The sequence below is a fragment of the Pseudopodoces humilis genome, chromosome 2, assembly GCF_049639895.1.
Source record: "Pseudopodoces humilis isolate 2021_Gansu_Grassland_sample_001 chromosome 2, ASM4963989v1, whole genome shotgun sequence".
Taxonomy (NCBI): Eukaryota; Metazoa; Chordata; class Aves; order Passeriformes; family Paridae; genus Pseudopodoces; species Pseudopodoces humilis.
Window position 1 is genome coordinate 64,759,220 of NC_142201.1, and position 18,138 is coordinate 64,777,357.

Genomic DNA, 18,138 nt, shown 5'->3' on the forward strand with positions numbered 1-18,138 from the left:
GGCTCCACTGCCACAGAAGTGCTGTGATAGCCAAGCAGCAACTCTTCCACACACATTAAAACAGAGAAGTATGTTATCTTCCACCCCCATACAATGTCCTCAAAAGAAGCTGTTATACTCATTGTAGGTAATTATGCTAAGCTTTATGGCCAAAGTTCTCATTGAATTTTGTAAGGCAGAGATGCCAGGGCAAAGCACCCTCAGTTTCCCTGACAACATTTTGTCACCTTGCTTCTTCACTACGGTATCCAGCCTCTAGGAAGTGTCAGGTCACCTCACAACACCCCAGAATGTTATCAGTTTTACAAATTTATGGAAGCTTTGATGAGATCCAGAAAATAAAATTTTCAGGAAACACATTCCAGTTCCTTAGATGTATGTCAAAATTTGTAGTCTAATGCGATCTCTGAATTTCACAATATTTAATAAATAATAAAATTGAATAATTACATGTCACAAACAGCTGCCATTGCTTAACTGCAGCAACACTACAACAGAATGGGAGATAAGCAGAACCCTGATACAAAATTTAAATTATTTTGAACGTTTATAGAGTGACTGTTTCCTTCTGGACAGTACCTGGACATTTAGAGGCTTGAAATTATTACTTTTATGAGTGCATCCAAAAACAGGTCCGTCTCTGCATACAGATGGTTTTAAAATCGGATAGATCAACATTGTGAGCCTCATGGAGCAGAAAGATGCCTGCATCTGAAACTGTATCTAATGAAAACAACAGCAACAACAAGCAGTGACCTGATAACTGTATAGGATATAAGTAAAATTAAGATACTGAAACAATATGGAACATTACTAATGGGTCTTGTAGAAGTTGTCACAGTCAAAAACAGATGCAGAAAGAAACAAGGAAGCTCTGGAGATTTAATGGTATCTTTGTTGATAGTTATTTTCTGTAAAATACATATATGAAACAACAGACTAAAATATGGGTACAGTTAAAGACAAAAAAACTACCAGAATATATAAAGGACAGAAAAAATAAATGAAACACAATATTTGCTGTGCAAAGCAAAACCAGATTTCAGGCTGTACTTGGGTTAAATTGTGATTTATTTGTTTCCTGTTGGAGGACTTGCATTGCTTTGGGGACAACATACCAGTGGGAAATCAGAGGGAGTCTGTATTTTAAACTTATACCTAATAAAGGAAAGCTAAGAAATGTTCAACTTAGTTTTAATGAGAAAGGTTCTCCTAGTAATATTAAAGAAGTAACATTTTTTAATTTAAAAAATTCCAAAACCTTATGCTGTGCATGTTTGAGGAATTACATTCCAGAAGAATATTCTTAAAAAGATTATTAAGGGTAAATAAAAAATGATTTCACTGTGACTACAGCAAGTGGGTGGAACCCGCAGACAGACAGCTTATACTAAGCAGAAACATGGAATAGCTCATGGCTTTGGGTACTGAATCATACTCAAGTGTTATGATTTGATACATCTTATGTCTAACAGCACTGTGCTTGCTTCCCACATCCTATTTTAAGAGGAATTTCAGACTATATCTAGTGGAATTAAAAAATGGCCTGTTGGTTGCACAGTGGATATTGGGATACAGGCCAGATCCAGTGTGGGTTGAGCTGGTGTGTGCCAGTGTCTCCCTGAAGCCCAGCTGGCCTGTTGGGCTGAAATACCCCACTGATCAGAGGCAGGTTATGTTTACCCAGCCACAGCCTTGCACACCATGCAGGCATGTCCAAAGCACCCAGAGATGCAGCCAAGCATGTACAGGGATTTTGAGTGTGCCAGGACACCCTGCTGCTGGTGGGGAGAGCTTAGGTGAAAAGCACTCTATAAAACGAGACAACATGATATCTACAAGTCCAAGTGTCCAAAAATCCTAGCAATCTTTGGAGTCTTTGGAGGGTATTCAGAAGGTTGGCATGTTTGCCCTTCAGAAAATGGTAAAGAGGCTGTCACTTCAACCCCTGGGGAATTGCCTCCCTGCTCTCAGGGAAGGGATGCAGCAGGAGAAGAGGATCAAAACCTTGGGGCACAAGCTCTGTTCCTAGCTTCCATTTTATGCTCCATTCCAAACTGCTGTAAAGTGATGTTACTTTCCATAATAATAATGATATCTGAAATTGTATTTGTATTGTCTTTGCAGTCATAGCCACTAAATAGCAATATTTTCTGGAATTAATATTATTTATAGGCTAAAAGATTTCTCCAAATTTTCATCTTTTCATCTCTGTCATGCACCACTGTGTATGAGTGTACTTCTGGAACAGTTAGCAGATATTCACACATTAGTGTGATCCTATTTAGGATAATTTTAAAATATTTTAAGGTTTATGACCCCCTTTTTGCTGATTTTGGGATTATTACCTGTCTTTTTATTTTTCTTGAAGAGAATAGTAGAGATGCTGTAACACTTTAGGAGACAAATGAGGAAGCAGGAAAACATACAGTAAAATATTTGGATCATGAACAATGTAACAACAGAAATTTGCACATCACAATTATTTCAGTGAAATTTTTATATAAAATAATAAAAAATGCTGTCCCAAAGTCCCAATTTTGGTGTGAAGCACTTTCAGCAAATCCTGATTATTTCCAAGAAAGGATAATGTAGATAATGTAGGCACTTGAGAAAACAATTGACAATAATGTAGATAATGTAGACAATTGAGAAAACAAGATTATCCATGATAGACAGGGGCTTTTTAAATTAACTTTCAGTTGAAAATTTACTGTAGCTTCAAACACTTCAAAGGCTCATTTTTTCTGAGCTGCAACTGTGAAACAATGCTGCCTTCCCATCCTCTCAGACAGCTCTTGGTCTTTTCTATTTTTTCTTACTGTAAACTGCATGGTGAATTTTTGCCTAGTTCTGCACTCATGGCATGGAAATCCTTTTATGATTTCATTTGCAGAAGGTTTGTTGGACAAATTTTCATAGCATCATGTGCAGCCTCCCATTAGCGACAAGGATTAACTGGATAAAGGCCTCTCCTACAGCCTAGACAATAGCATTAGGCTACTCCTGATTAGGAAGATACACCCTCCAGTTGAAATTGGTTTACCATAGCTAAATAAAACCATATGTCTAAGAAATGTGGACAACATCCACCCCCAGACCTCTAATGACAGGGAAAAACAGAACAAGAGGAGTGTAATATATATAATTACATTATGCTACCATATTTCCCATTATGCTTTTCAACCACTGAAATAACTCTCCTCTCTCTCATGGTGCATGGTAAAGGAAAGCCAACACATGGTACTATTTGGCTTTATGTCTCTATAAGTCTTTTGACACTGTTGTGGTGAAATTTCCATATGCAAGCCAAGGAAATGTGGAATTTCCATATGCAAGCCAAGGAAATCATCACAAGGTGTACATAGGTCTGAGGAGTGATTCTCAGAGCCAATAGCCATGATTGTTCCTGAAGTGCTTGATGCATTTCTCTTAGGATCCCCATAAATACATTTACTGGGTTTGTTTACTAACTTCCTGAAATACTAGGAAAAGAATAGAATATTTCTGGAAAGTTGGTCAGTTACACCAAACTGAGAGGGTGGAAAACACATTGAAGGAATTAGATACACAGCTAGGCAGAGGAGTGGCAGATGAGGATGCAAAAGGCCACTAACATTTAAAAAAATTAGTAAGAAATATGATCTTCTAATTATAAAAAAAGGGCAGATTCTGTGACCCATTAAAAAGTATGGAGTAATAATATATTCAGGAAAATTATTGGTTAATTTCTTCTAAAAAGCAAAGCATGAGAAAACTGAGAAGGAACTAGGTTTTTCCTTTGTGGAGAGAATGACAAACTAGTGGGCAGCTGAAAGGGGAGGGAGAAAAGAAAGATGCAGTAATGGTACTGTAAGGATGCCCACCAGTTCTACTGACAATCAGACCCACAGGATGGATTTGGGAAATCACTTTGTAATTCTCAGGGGAGCAAAGCCCTGTAGCAGAGTATCTGCAGAGATCATGGAATCCATTTCATGGAAGTAGCAAAGGCCTGTCTGGTCCTTCTTTAACACAACCAGCAGACCAAACCAGATCAGTTTTATTTTCTGAACCGTGTGCCCTAAAACCAAAAGTTAAGAGATAAATACGCTAAGAAGACAGTTTGGAAAATCTACGCCAGGATGAGCCAAGAGGTTTCCTTAATGTATTTGAATCTTCCATTGCTCTAAAGGCCCTGGAACTTATATGGGTATTGTAACAGACTTGCTGTCCATGACCACCTTTAAAAGGCCAGGGACAGTGCTACTGTCTCAGCCGTACCAGTAGCACATGAGCTGCTGCTTCTCAGCACCCTTTCACTTGGTACATCCTCAAGCTCAAGACTTGCTGCTGACAAAAGCATCAAAGACATGAGGAAACAAACAAGGGCTAGAATAAAGCCACAGGGACCACAACAGCCTGTCCCACAACATGAAGTCAGTATCAGGGAATGTACTTTAAACTGGATTGTGAAACCACCTCCTGACTTCCTGTTCCTTTTGAGTGTAATCACAGAGCAGACCACTCTGCCCTGGGACTCAGTTTTTACAGAAGTGATATAGCAATTGTACACCAGCCTTTTTCACCTCCCTGTACCATCTGTGGCTGCTAATCGCCTTTGTTGTGATGCCAATGTTCCACTTTGTCTAATTTCATTTCTTTGTCCTCAACAGATTTTCCTCATGTTTGAATATCTAAAAAAGCCAGCAGAAAATCTTTTTTACTGTCAGTGTTGACAACTGCCTGTGTTGAAACTTTGTGAGGATTTTCTATTTACAATATTTGTCTATTTCTATTTGTATTTCTCTATTTCTATTTTACTACTGAATTAGTAATCCCAATAAAAAAACTCGTACAGTGAAAATAATTAATATGGCACAAATTAGATAGATGTATTCTAAATGCATATCCCTGGTTCTCTTTATTTAGCAGCCTTATTTAAATAAATAAATGAAGCACTGTTTTATTTGAATATTAAATGCATGGGTTTTTTTTTTACTACTACTGCCATAGTTTAGCCAACCTCAAAAGATTCAAATCTCTGATTTCTAAACTTCGTTTCATCCAGGATTAGAAATTAGCAGGATTTTGTACTGTAATGTGCAAAGGTAATAAACTCTGGAGAACAACCACTGGAAAGAATACTCAGTCCCCACATTTCACAGGAAGGCTATTTATTTTTCATTGTAAGACCAATCAAATATTTATTTTTCTTTCTCTCAAATGAATTTTGTTGGCGGCCAACTCTGAGTTCAGTCACACAGATTGTCAATTCAATATTCAGCCCAAGGGACATAAACATCTGGAGAGGGGAATGGAAATGAATTGCTAAAAAGGAAAAGATGGTTTCCTTCTCCTGAACAGAATTCCCTTTCTAGAAATGCCTGAAGGAGGCTTACATTTGCATCCATTCCTGACTACCCTTCTCAGACCATGCTTGTAAATAAACTGTTTATGTCTCTGTCTTCTAAGTGTTGGAGCGAAAACTTCTACCTGAGGTGTGTGAAAAAGGTTCAGCTGGCTGGAAGCTCAAAAGGAGGAAGGTAAATCAGAAAAGTAACCCTCAAAAGTGGCAATCAGCAGGTAAAGTGCTTATCAGTGATAACTGATAAACAATTTTTCATACACCAACTTGTATTCATCAGTTGATTTAAGTTGCCTATTTGTAAAGTAGCAATAAAGAGATTTGTAGAAGTGTTTTACTCTTTTCTTTAACTTGTGCTTCAATCATTGTCTCATCCAGTATTGTACTGAGAAGCTTCTATGGAAATGACCTGGCAGAAATTTTACAAATGTATGCGAATATCATCATTTACCCACAAGCAGTATTTCTCTAAGTTTATGAAAACCGTACTACTCTAAGGTTAAGGATGTCCCTGCAAGAAAACGATGATATGGTATTCTGCCTGTGAAACCAGTAAAAATGTTGCATCCCACTCCTACACAGAATGGAGCATCCAAGATGCATAGATACCCGTGGTCAAAAAAGAATGGTAAAAGCCAAAAAGGGGAAAAAAAAAAACAAGTGCACTAAGTTTTATTAAAAAACTACACACTTGGCATGGAAATTGGTATATGTTTTGTGCCTGTCTTCTAATAGTAAGAGAAATAAAAATACAAAATTAGAGGCAAGAAGCAGAGCATGAAGGAGATATCAGATAGGAGAGGAAAAAAGATCACCCGTCCTGGGTCCAATGATTCAGTTGATTCAGGGTGTCCAGGGTCCTGGGGACAAGTTTTCCCTCTCTTGGGATTAGGTTTCTTGCTCTTCATGTAAATGAATGAACATGAACAGTCCATTCTTCTCAGCCTTACTTTTCATGGGCCATGGGCCTTTGATTGTCTTCTGGTGGTGTTGATCCCTCTCTACTGGATTGACTTCCAGTGTACATTGCATGCCCACTTCTTGACCCCACTTCTGCACTCGCACAGTCCTTTATGTTGTGCAGTCACCATTTGCCGGAAAAGAGAAGCTGGCCCCAAAAAGGCTCTGCCGTGCCTCTGTTCAGCCCCCCCATCCAGCCACATCCTGTTCTAGCTTGTCAACTTGATTGGCCATTGGTGTTTGAGGCTTAGCAATGCATTAAATTCATACTGCCCAGGTTTCTGCAATACATGAATATAGCCTGTAGCCAAGGATACTTGCAGAGTCAATCCAAGCCCATTGGGATGTTAGTCCATGCTGAAACCTGAGCTGTTATATTTTTTTCCTGGGTATATTTGATTAAAGCTAGCACAAATTGCAACCACACATTCATTTGCTATGTAGACATGGCCTTCAGAGCAGATTGATTTTGTCTGATTTCAGTGCTCTAATAAATGCATACCCATTGTAAAATAATTATAGATCTAGAGGTAATTTTACAGATGATAAAACCTAATGAAGATTAGCAAAAGCAGAATCTGTCTTTGGTGCAGAATGATGTCAGGCAACAGTGCAGGGTACAGATGGCTGGGAGGTAGCTCTGAAAAAAAAAGGGAGGGGAAAAGTAATAATACTCCTCTTAAGAGAAAGAAATTAGATGAGCCTTCAGAGAAGGCAAGCTAATCTCTAATTTCAAAATAGACACTTTGGAGGGGTTTATGAACCGCTGATTTCAGAAGAAAACTGAATAATCTGCAATACTGATTTGCTCAAAGGAATATTACAACTTAAAATTAATTTGTGTGGTAATGTTTTTATTTATTTATTTATTAATCTCACTGAAAAGTAACCATGTATAAATAATCAACTACATCATTAAACTTGTGCTGCCTCAGTTACTTGCAACAATCTCTTCAATAAAGCATTCCACAGTGCGTGAACAGTCCTCAGTAGTTCACAAGTTGGGTAGGGCAGTTTTTGATTATTTTTCTTTAGTGAGTCATGCTATAAAAATCTGTGTTAATATATGGTGCACCATAAAAATTATCTGTGGTTTTGAAAAAATATTTTAAATCTTCTCCATCTAAAAAGGTTTAAAAAAATATCTGAATATTTCATTTTTTACTAAGGCACATGATCTGTTTTGAACATTTTATAATGATTTGACAAGGTTGACAACAGGTTAATGTTAATAAAATGTATATTTATCTAAAAGAAATGTACAGTAATTCAATAATGCCATGATTATTTCTATGTCATTGCTTTCTCTTGATACAGCTTCAGGGTAGCCAATTGAAATTTTAGTATAAAATAATCAAGAGAAGAAAGAGGAATAAAAGAAAAATTTTACTAACTTGTTCTTATATAAGAGTGCCATAAGTTAGAAGAAAAAGCCAGAGAATTTGAGACAAAATAGACAGAGATATTACTTCTCCATCCTCTGGAACTGTGCTGTGCTTTAGACTGCAGAAATAGGAAGGAGAGAAGGGTACATCTCTCTCTCAAACTAACCACAGACGTGTCTCAGCTCAATAGGATTAAAGGTTATTTCCTGACTGTCTCTTAGGGAACTTGGAGGTGGTTTATGGCTAAATACCTGACTTAGGGCTGTGCCTAACAGATACATTTTTGCCTTGAACTAATAAAGAAGAATGTTTTCCATTTAGTAGCTCCAGACTGTTGCTCTGGAGTTGCCATCTGGCAACTATTCCTGTACATATTTAACATTCTATTTTCTTGATTTTATGAAAGGAACTATTTGCATAGTAGATTTCAAAGTACAAATATTTTAACGTGCAAATAGTATTTGAAAATTTTTTTTCAAAAGCTCATGGGTAAAGAAAAACACCACAGAAGTGTTCTAGGTGGAAGGTCTTACAGACAGAATTTTTTTTTTAAATGCTCATATTTATTTCCACAGACTACAATTCTTCAACATGATGAAGACCTCATGGATATCAGATACACCGTATGTCAGCAATAAGGCAGGACACAAATTTTAATGTACAAATTGAATTTCCAAAGCTCATGTGTAGATCAAAAAGCTGCTAGATCAATAGAGTAGAATTTACAGGATGTTTTCCCAAATGCCATATTTATTCATATGGACTGCAGTAACATCAAGATCTCCAAAATTTTTAAGACAAATTATTATGTCAGGTACTGAAAGACACTATCAGAGAAATCAGGCAACTGGAAGTGAAGTAATATAGTGCAGGTCAATGGAAATGTTGCCTGGAAGAGATCTCTAGGCATGGCACAATCCAATCTCCTGCTTAAAGGGGGATGAGCTAAAACCATGCCAGATCAGTCACAGCTTTGTATAAGTTCTTGAAAATCTCCAACAGAGGTTCTACATCTCTCCTGAAATTAACATTTTTCTTTATGTTTAATCTGAATTTGGTGTGTTGCAATTAGTCACCATTGCCCCTTACTCAAGATAGTAAATGAAGTAATTGGCACTACCACAAATTAAGCTTCACAGCCTCCTCTCTGCATATGGAGCAAACTTCTTTCACTGAGTGCTGACTGCAATACGGCAAAGCATTGTGTTTTCTTGAAACTGGATTTCTGCTGGAAGATATTCCAAATCTCACTGGGGAGTATCAAAATTTCTAAAGAAAAGAGCTGAAGTTGAAAGACGAAATAATGGATTCAGTGATCCTTACAGGCCACTTCACTTTCGAGATATTCCGTATAGAGATGGCTCTGCCCATGTATGTGTGTCTCCTTGTTAGACACTTTGAGCTTTTCATTTTTTGAGCTTTTTGCAGCAGAGTACAAATGGTGGATACTTTTCCAGCACCCACACAATGCATGAAGAAACTGGGGCCAGGATTAACAGAAAACTTTCCTAACTGTTCTACTAATCCTTGTAGTATCATATTTGAAAGTATACGACTGCAGCCCACTAATACTAGCAAGAATGAAGGGCCACAAGTCAAAGCATGTTCCACCTTTAGATTTAGGTTATAGATCCAAGTGTGGCTTTCTAACCATTAAATATGAAATTCAGGCTCCTCCTAATTTTGCTGCAGTTGTTTTGATGAGGGTGTCCACCACGGAAGAGATGCACAAGCTCTCAGTGTAGTCAATGGGGACTATGGACTGAATAGTGGAAACACAGGCTTCCAGGCCATGTCAGGTGAGAGTGTATCCTGCCAGGCCCTTCCAGGCACACATTCCTTTCCCTTCCTAGGAAAACTCTACTCAACAGCAGTACATGCTTTATTGCTCCCGGGTTCCTCCTCCCTCTTTCCCCCGCCTCACTCATGTCTGCCCTGCAGCTGCTTCTGTATTGCTGCAATGGCCCATGCAGCTGCTTGGTGACTCAGGCTGGGAAAATTATCCAGGTCAAAACAAAAAAACCCTTGGGTTTGTTTTGGGTTTTTTTGTCAGATTATTCTTAAACCAGCCTAGGAATTATATGGACAATGAGAACTGAAGTCCAATAGCACACCATGGACACAGCCCCCGGTAGATTTCATTTTATACAAAATGTTGCTCCCTCATGAAACTGCCATCAGTAGACAGCATCTTGAAACTGTATGGATTTATTCCCTTTCTTCTCACAGAGAACATCGTGAGCGTCAAAATTTTTTCCATCACTTCAATCTCTTGGCTGACTTCTTACAAACATTCATTAGTCTGAGCTGTAATTCGCTCATAAGACCTCAAATAATCTGAGACAATTTCCTGAGAGAAGGAGCAGAAAGTGGACATAACACAGACAACACAGTACCCAACTTTGAGGACTTATTGGACAGAAAACAGAGCAAACTTTTACCCAATTCAGTACTAAACATGGGCAAAAAAGGAAAATAAAGGTATTTCACCTTTTTTTTATCGCATGTTAAAGGAATTGAAGTTGTTGTTTAAATTAAGTTTTCTACCAGCTTGCTTGTCATACTAGGACTTCTGGTCTACCCAGTTCTGTGAACTGTAAGGCAAAAGTCGATTCTGGGCCCATCGAAGCAACTGGCAAAACACCAGATGCACAGAGACTGGAGAACAGTTGAGATTTGTTTACCATAGGTCCCAAATAGATTTTTGTGCTTGAAAATATCTCAAAATCCAATTCATAAATGTTGCTTAAAGAAGCAGTAAAATTAGAGTTTTAAAAAAGAAGGAAATACCTAAATATCTTACTTTTCCTGTATGTGTCAAAAACAGGAGAAACAAATGTTAACTGTTCACCAGTTTGTACCTTTAGATCCTAAGAGAGAGGGGGTGATTCCCATGCCACATGTATGCTATCAGAACAAAGTTTCCAGCAAAACAGAATCCTTCAGGTATTTCAGTCTTGATATGAGTTCAAAAGCTCCTAAAAGAGAAAATTAATTCATTTTAGTCCCTGCCTGCATGTGTACTCACACTGCAATGAATCAAGAAAGTATACATAGAAAGAAATTAAGTAAAACTAGCAAAGAGCAACATTCAGTGAATATTATTTAAACCAGCAGTGGATGACATCAGCTTTGCAGTGTCATAATGTATCCTGCAGGCACCCATCAGTTAACTACCTGCATCTATGGCTCATTCACTGCCAAACAAAAGAATGCAAACAAAATGAGACCTTTTCAAACTTAGAATTAAACATTTACTACCTGTATTAAGTTTATAAAAGTGTATATATGACATGCTTTGAGTTATCCAGATCCTGGGATAATATTAGTTGAAATACTTCCATTGCAGTCAGCAGGACAGTGCAATTTACAGTGATTTAGTGAAGGTCCTCTAATTTGCAGCAACTTTATGCAGTTGAGATGATGGGGTTCTAACTGTGTACTTGGGTGCTAATTTAAATAATTTATTTTATTCTTTGTTTCCTCAGAATTCAGAGGAAAAGGTACTCTGCCTGCTTACAGAAAACAGGACTTATAACTTTATTCCATTGCAAGTGTAAAGGCCTTTTAGCTGACAGAGCAATAAAAAATTAAAATTGCTACTTCCAGAGTAGTAAATGGAACATGATCAGCAATCCCTGGCATTGGCACTACTCCAGCGGTATGGAATCACAACTGAACGAATTGTTAAGGTTGTCCCAAACAGGAAAAGTCACTAGATCCATGCTGTTTCTCACACCACAAGTTTTGGATTACCTGGGTGATTTGGGCTGACCTAAACCAAAAGCCCTACAGGAAGCACTGTAATAGCACAGTGTGACAAGCACGTGTGTCCCACATGCCTCAGCAATGTCTATTTGCCAGATTTCCAATGCTCAGTCAACAGATCTTGATACAATCTGTGGATCTTGAAAAAAAAAAAAAAAGCAACATTTTGTGTTTTAATGATGTTGCTGAAATGTCAAAACTAAACATTTTCCCACAGGCTGAAGTCAAAATCCCTTCGCTTCCATAACGTTTTTTTTAGCACTGAGGAAAGTCATAGCATCTCATAGACTGAAAGTTCAGGGACATATTTTGCTCAGGACATTCCCACACTGGATCTGCAAAGTCATGGATGTGCAAATGTTGGGGGAAAAGTTAAAAACATTTATAATTTCATAGTTTTGAATTTAGTGAACATGAGCTGTCATTCAGTATTTGCTGGACTATCTGGGTAAGTTAAATGTGAGATTTCAAAAGCGGTATTATGTTTCTATCTTTCCTACAAAGGATTAAAATAGATCAATGTTTTATATTGTTACTTCAAAAGATTATTCAAACACTGTTTTATAAAGAAAATATTGAAGGAGCTCCAGTTCATTCTAATAGCTGTGATTATTTTTAGCCCCCTTTTCCGTTCAGAAGCTGCCTTCTAAGTATTTTTAAAAAGCACCGTCTTCTTCACATTTCTCTTTTTTTAATTCAAAATTTGAAGACATATCTTCCCAAGCCCAACATTAACTTGTAAATATTTTTCATTGTTTTGTGCAAGCCTGCAAGTCCTCAGGTAGCACTCTGCTAATTCCCTAATTATTATCAGGCCTGTTTCTGTACTGGCTTTTTTAAGAGCCTTAGGAAAAAAAAATGGAAATTATTATTCAGGAAAAGATTTAGCAAAATGCTGGAAAGGGTTTTAGAAATTCCATTTTCTCACTAGTGGATGACTCCAATTAATGGAAATGGTTTTTAAACTTTGATACCACAGATCAAAAAACCTGCACCGAAATCTGAGGAAGATTTGGAGTAAAAGGCATGGGGAAATGCTGTAAATTGAGGCCGAATTCAGCCTCATGGAGCATCACAGAGCAGTGTTGCTCAGGACCTTTGAGGAGTCTGTAGAGTATCACTTTGCAAGCAGACAGTTATTGCCTCCTTTTATTGCATTAGAAGGCTGTCACAGAACCTCCTCCCTCAACTCATGTAGTTGAAAGACCCCACCTTAGTTTCTATGAAGAACAGCTCTGTCCCATTCCTGCCTTAGTGCTCCCATATAAGAGAAGTTATTTTGTGTACTCCCTGCACAGGCTGTCCATGCCTCCAGTAGCACTAATGGCCCTTTGCTAAACTGTTATAATTTAACCTCATTTACTTTAAAAGACATTAGCCAGACGGGACCACAGGACATGAAATGCGTCCTTCTTAGTGCTACACAGCGCATGACATTAACATCTGCTTCGTGCATCTTAGTGATACATGACTAAGTCAGAAGTTTCTGGTAGATCATTGCACATTTGAACCCTTTACTGTACTCTGATAACTTTCAAACTCCCACATTAGAAATTCTTGTTACTGGTTTCTGTGCATGTGAACTTAGCCATGGCTTCTTTCCAGATGTTGCAGTTTTGACATCCTCCCAATGAATCCTTTTACAAGGAATACGTCTCCTGCATATGAGTGTTCTAACATCTGTTTGCCAATGGAAACAGTGAAAGGTGAGCCACGAGAAAGTGGCCTTGAAATCTCAAAATGCTTTATGATTATCTTCTCTTCAGCCAGCTCATCCCCTATCTCAAAATTCCCGTGCTTATCCACTTTATTTCTACCTAACTAGTAATTTTTCAAGAAACACCCTATTCTAAAGTGTTGAAGAAATACAGACAGATAAAATCTTGCACATTTTCTTGCCTAGAAAATAAACTCTCACATCAGAGAAAGTTATCAGATTAGTCTGGCACATACAACTCCGGAAAATGTGCATTGCTCTTTACAATACTCCTCTTTAACATTCATGTTTTAATTACTCTCCCTTTCAAGAGGTTTCCTAAATATTTTCATGCTGCTGAGGAAGAAATAATCTGTGACAGCAAATGCAACTGCCTGGATCTTTTCCTTACCTTTTCTATTTGTAATCATTACTACTGCCTTTAACTCAAATACGGTGCTCTCTCTCACTATATCTTCTATATGTATCTGCAGCCAGACAGAAATTTGATATGAACCTTCCCTGTGAATCCTGGAGCTGACATTCCCCAAAGCCAAATCAATACTATAATATAGTTACATACCTTAGTTCAGTACTAACTTGGGTGGTTTGTCAAGGAATGACAGCATTTGAAAACTAAAACTAATGACCGGTAAGCTCAAGCTTTAAAATCCAGAGCTTTCCAAATTCAGCCACCTGCCACTTGATAAATTCTAAATCACAGAGGATTTCCTGTCTTCAGTTTTAGCTTGAATCCTTGCTGTCAGAAGGTGTGGGTAGCTATCCACTGATGATGAGGTTAGCTTACTTGCTTTCAGCTGTGACCTGCTTGCTACTCTACATTTGTCCTAAGTCACCAACACACAGTTTCAGAAGTCACAGGCTTCAGCTGAACTTACTCCTAACTGAGAGCAAATATTCTGGCTACAGCTTCAGGGTAAAGTCTGAATAGTAGAGGAAAAAATATTTCCTTCATTCACATATAAGCTAGATTTCAAGTTAAATGCAGTATTAGTGAAATGTGTCTTCAATTAATGGATTTCCTTTTCTTTAAGAAATATGGGTACATAGCTACTTAAGACACAAAGTTTTTTCAGACACGTAAGCAAATTTAATCCCATTACAGACGTGAAACAGACCTTTCTTTCTTTCTTTCTTTCTACTTTAGAAAAATAATAATGTTGCAGTAAAAATTTGCTTCAACAGAAAGAACTGAAAAAAGGGAAATGTAACCAGTAACTTTTTATTTTAAGGCAATGACTTATGTTTCAACAACATAATTTCATTCTTATAGGATGCCCACTACCACCTATGCCTGTACTTCCTTCAACGGGAATTTTGAGGTTTAAAAAATGTCAGGAGACATGCTTACCCGAATTTTTCCCCACATGATGTCTTTTGGCACTTGCTTGACCAACACACCTGAGAAAATGTTTTACTGCTGAAATGAGCAACAGTAATGTGCATCCATGTTCAAGTAAAAGATATGTAAAATGGTGTTTTAAGAGTCACAGAAGTTTCATTGTAATGAATTTAACAGGCAGCAAAGCTTTTCTAACAGTATCATTTTAAAAAAAATTATCACAGACAATGGTTAGTGCTATTTGTCTAATGCAACTTTTTGTATTTTTTTCATTAACTACTATTTAATTTTTCCTCTCATTTCTAAAAGGGAAAGAACATTTCCAATCATGTCTCTTTCTCTAAGAAAAGTGATATTTGATCTTTTTATGTGTAATTTTTTTTATTTGTATTAGAGGAAAATGTATGAGAGCAGTCTTAAGAAAAAGTAAAGATTTGTTTTTCCCGCTTCAGCTTTCTTCCCTAAAATCAGTTTGGGAAACAGATGTCTCTTATTTTTCATTTATTTATTAACACAAAATTAATACTTTTAAAGTAATTTAAATTAATTTCATGGATTTATGACAGTAAAAGTAAAAAAAAATTGTAACCAAAAATTTGGAGGAATATGGATCAGACTTTCTGAACTCTAAGCAGAGTGAGGCCTGTCTGTGCTTGCAGGATAATGGTAAGAAGCTGTTACACACATCTTGTAGCACATACATCTGAGAAAGAGTGAGATAGGGTCCCACTTCCTGCTATAGCTTGAATATCTAGCTGGACAAAGGTCCCTGTAATGGGGAAATGATCACAGTTTGAAATCCCATCGGCAATCACACGTGGTTCTTAGCTGCTTCTGAAAATATCAGTGGAATAAAGAATGGAGAATCAGATTCACAGTCTTCTGGGGAAGGCATGGATTAACCAGGCATGGATTATCCAGGCATGTCCAGGCACCCATTTCTGTAGCGTTTTAGAACCATCTCTAACTCAGGCAGGAGCACAACTCCTTTTGTTTGAATTGCCAGTCTACAGTTTACATTCATCCTTACTCCTGTGACAAGTTTCTCCTGAGATCATGAGAATAATTTGTACTTGCTGCTGTGTTGGCAAAACCACGATTTCTGTCATTGCCCTGATTGATTAAGAGCTTTGGGTATACATTTTGATGGAGATTAACATCCTATCATGTGTTAAACAAAGCTGAACTCTCATGAGGTATATGAGGAGACCACATTCCTGCAGATCAGATTCTTGAAAGTAAACACAGCTTAAAACCACATTATTCCAAAGAATAATTTACTGGACTAGACTTTGTATTATGCAGTCTTTAGAAGCAGGAGCATTTTTGGTTTGGCTCTAAATATCTGCCCACGCATCAAAGTTTAGAAATTTCAAACAGTAATAAAGTGTCTTTGATGTGCAGATGGTATTTTAATTGCCAAAACAAACAAGTAAAGTGCATGGCTTAAAGCCACTCCTACTGTATGTGGGAGATCACTGCTAACAAGTCACTGGACATGCCATGGACCAGAAGATGAATGTGTTGTCCCACCAGGCCTTAGAGACCATTTTTCTAAGGCAGTATTAAGATACTAAATGCAAAGGATGTGCTTATGTTTTCCATTTATGTACCAGTCCTCATGAAAATACAAGTCTCCTGACTAATTAATAATTTTTTATAAGTGCAATAACACTATCTAAGCAGTGAATCATTAAATGTAGTCCACCATTCTGTCTTTTTATGACAGTATTCATAATTTTTTTGTTATTTTTGGGGATTGTAAAACAGGGAAATTATTTTCTGAATTCATTAACATTAACTAAACATAGGCAATACTACTACTATTGTGGAGAACAGAGACAGAATTTTAAATGCTCACAAACTGGCAACATGCTCAGAAAATTTAAACTGAAATTCAATAAATGCGATTTGGGATAAATGCACTTTGGGAAGGAATACTCAGACACGTGAAATATATATTGGGGGAAAAAAAAAACCAAAACATGTTTATCTGAATTCAAAAAAAGCATAAGAAGAGATAAGATTCAACCACCAAAACTGAGCACCCATGTTGTAACAAGAAAGCATCATGAACATATGAAGAGAGGTACAGTCTGAAAAAGATGCGCTGAGGAATCATTCTATTTAAAGTAGAAAGAATGCTAGACTAGAGGTAAAACATAATTGGGAGTGGAAGATTGGATAAAACACATCAATTAATTGTGGAAGGTAATTGCAAAAAGTTTAGAAGAGAGCAGAGGAAGTGAGCTGAAAAAAATGGAAATGCTGTAGAATGACAATTGTGAGAGGAGAAAGAATAATAACTGCTGAAATACATACATGGTTAATTTGAAGACAGAAAGAATAAAGTATTTTAACATTAACAAATAGAAAATTTAATGGCTTTAAATTATGAGACAGGCTGGACACTAGGAAATACTAGAAATGCAGGATATTGATTTTCCTTAGAAAAGGAAAGCACACATGCTGCCCTTTTTTTTCTGTACTTTTTTTTTAATACCAAGAAAATTATCCGTGTCCATGAGATGGGTTATTATTGGTTCATCACCACCAATACCCTGTTTCTGAATTCATAACACGGAGTAACTACTTGGTTTCTTCACTAAGGAACATGTGCAAATCTAGTCAGATTTTTTTCTTCAGCATTTCTGCATTTCTGTGTGGAAGAGGCCACAGACAATATCAATATAACTCTGTCATCTCTAATATCTTCGTATTTTTTCCTGAAAATAAGACAACTTCATTTGTCAAATAAGGAAAAATTTCTAATCTGTGGGAACTTTCAGGATATATTACATAATTTAGAACAGGTTCAAAATTACGTAAGTCCTGCAAATTGGGGATTAATATTTTATAGCTTTATTCAGACAAGAAAGAGAGAGAGAAGGTGATGGATGTATAAGCTTTGAGTATAAAAACCCATAGATGCCAAAGTCTAACACTAAGTCTTAAATGTAGTCTGTCCTACAGTGGAACTACACTGGCACATAGCTTACAACACAACAAAGCCAAATCAGGAACAGTCCATTACTTTTTCAGCTGGTTTCCAGCTTCCTGAGCCCTCTTGTCACCCAATCTGCCTAACTTCAGTGCCAGTGCACTGGAGGAGTAAGGAAAAAATGGCTGTGGGCAAGGGAAAAGGGGTGAAACCCTCTTGGGGTTCTGCTATGCATTTATGACCTTTGAGCTGGCTTTGCCTGTGTAGCACATTTCTTCTTTGCATGTCACTCAGGGCTATATAAGCAGAGCTGGTTAATGAACTGTAATTTGCACTGGAATGAGGAATGTATTTAGCTGGGAAGAAAAATTGTTTTGTCTTCAGCTGGATCATCTTCTCAATCCACTTTAGAAAACAGCTCTACAAACATTTTATTCAGAGGTTGTGCAAAGTCTGGAAGAGGGATGGAAGATATTGCTTAACCAGGTATGGTCACCAAAGAAATACATATGAAAACACAGCCTCTGTAAAGTCAATTAAAAAAATACCCAAAACCTAAGAACCACCACTACACCCAGCATACAGCACAAATATCTCACAAAGCTTTGCAAATAACTTGTGAAACACCATGAGCAACTTCTAAGCAAGTCCTCCCACTGCATGAATCCACTGGCAATC

At 37.3% G+C, this 18,138-nt stretch overlaps 1 long non-coding RNA gene across 1 annotated transcript; it reads right to left on the reverse strand.

Moving 5' to 3' along the window:
- Positions 1–6,821: 6,821 nt before the first annotated feature.
- Positions 6,822–13,869, reverse strand: LOC148184867 (uncharacterized). Its single transcript, XR_015771785.1, has 3 exons — positions 13,740–13,869; positions 10,554–10,670; positions 6,822–6,947 (listed from the first exon to the last, which is right to left on the reverse strand). It is a non-coding gene; the product is annotated as an uncharacterized LOC148184867 (long non-coding RNA).
- Positions 13,870–18,138: the final 4,269 nt, after the last annotated feature.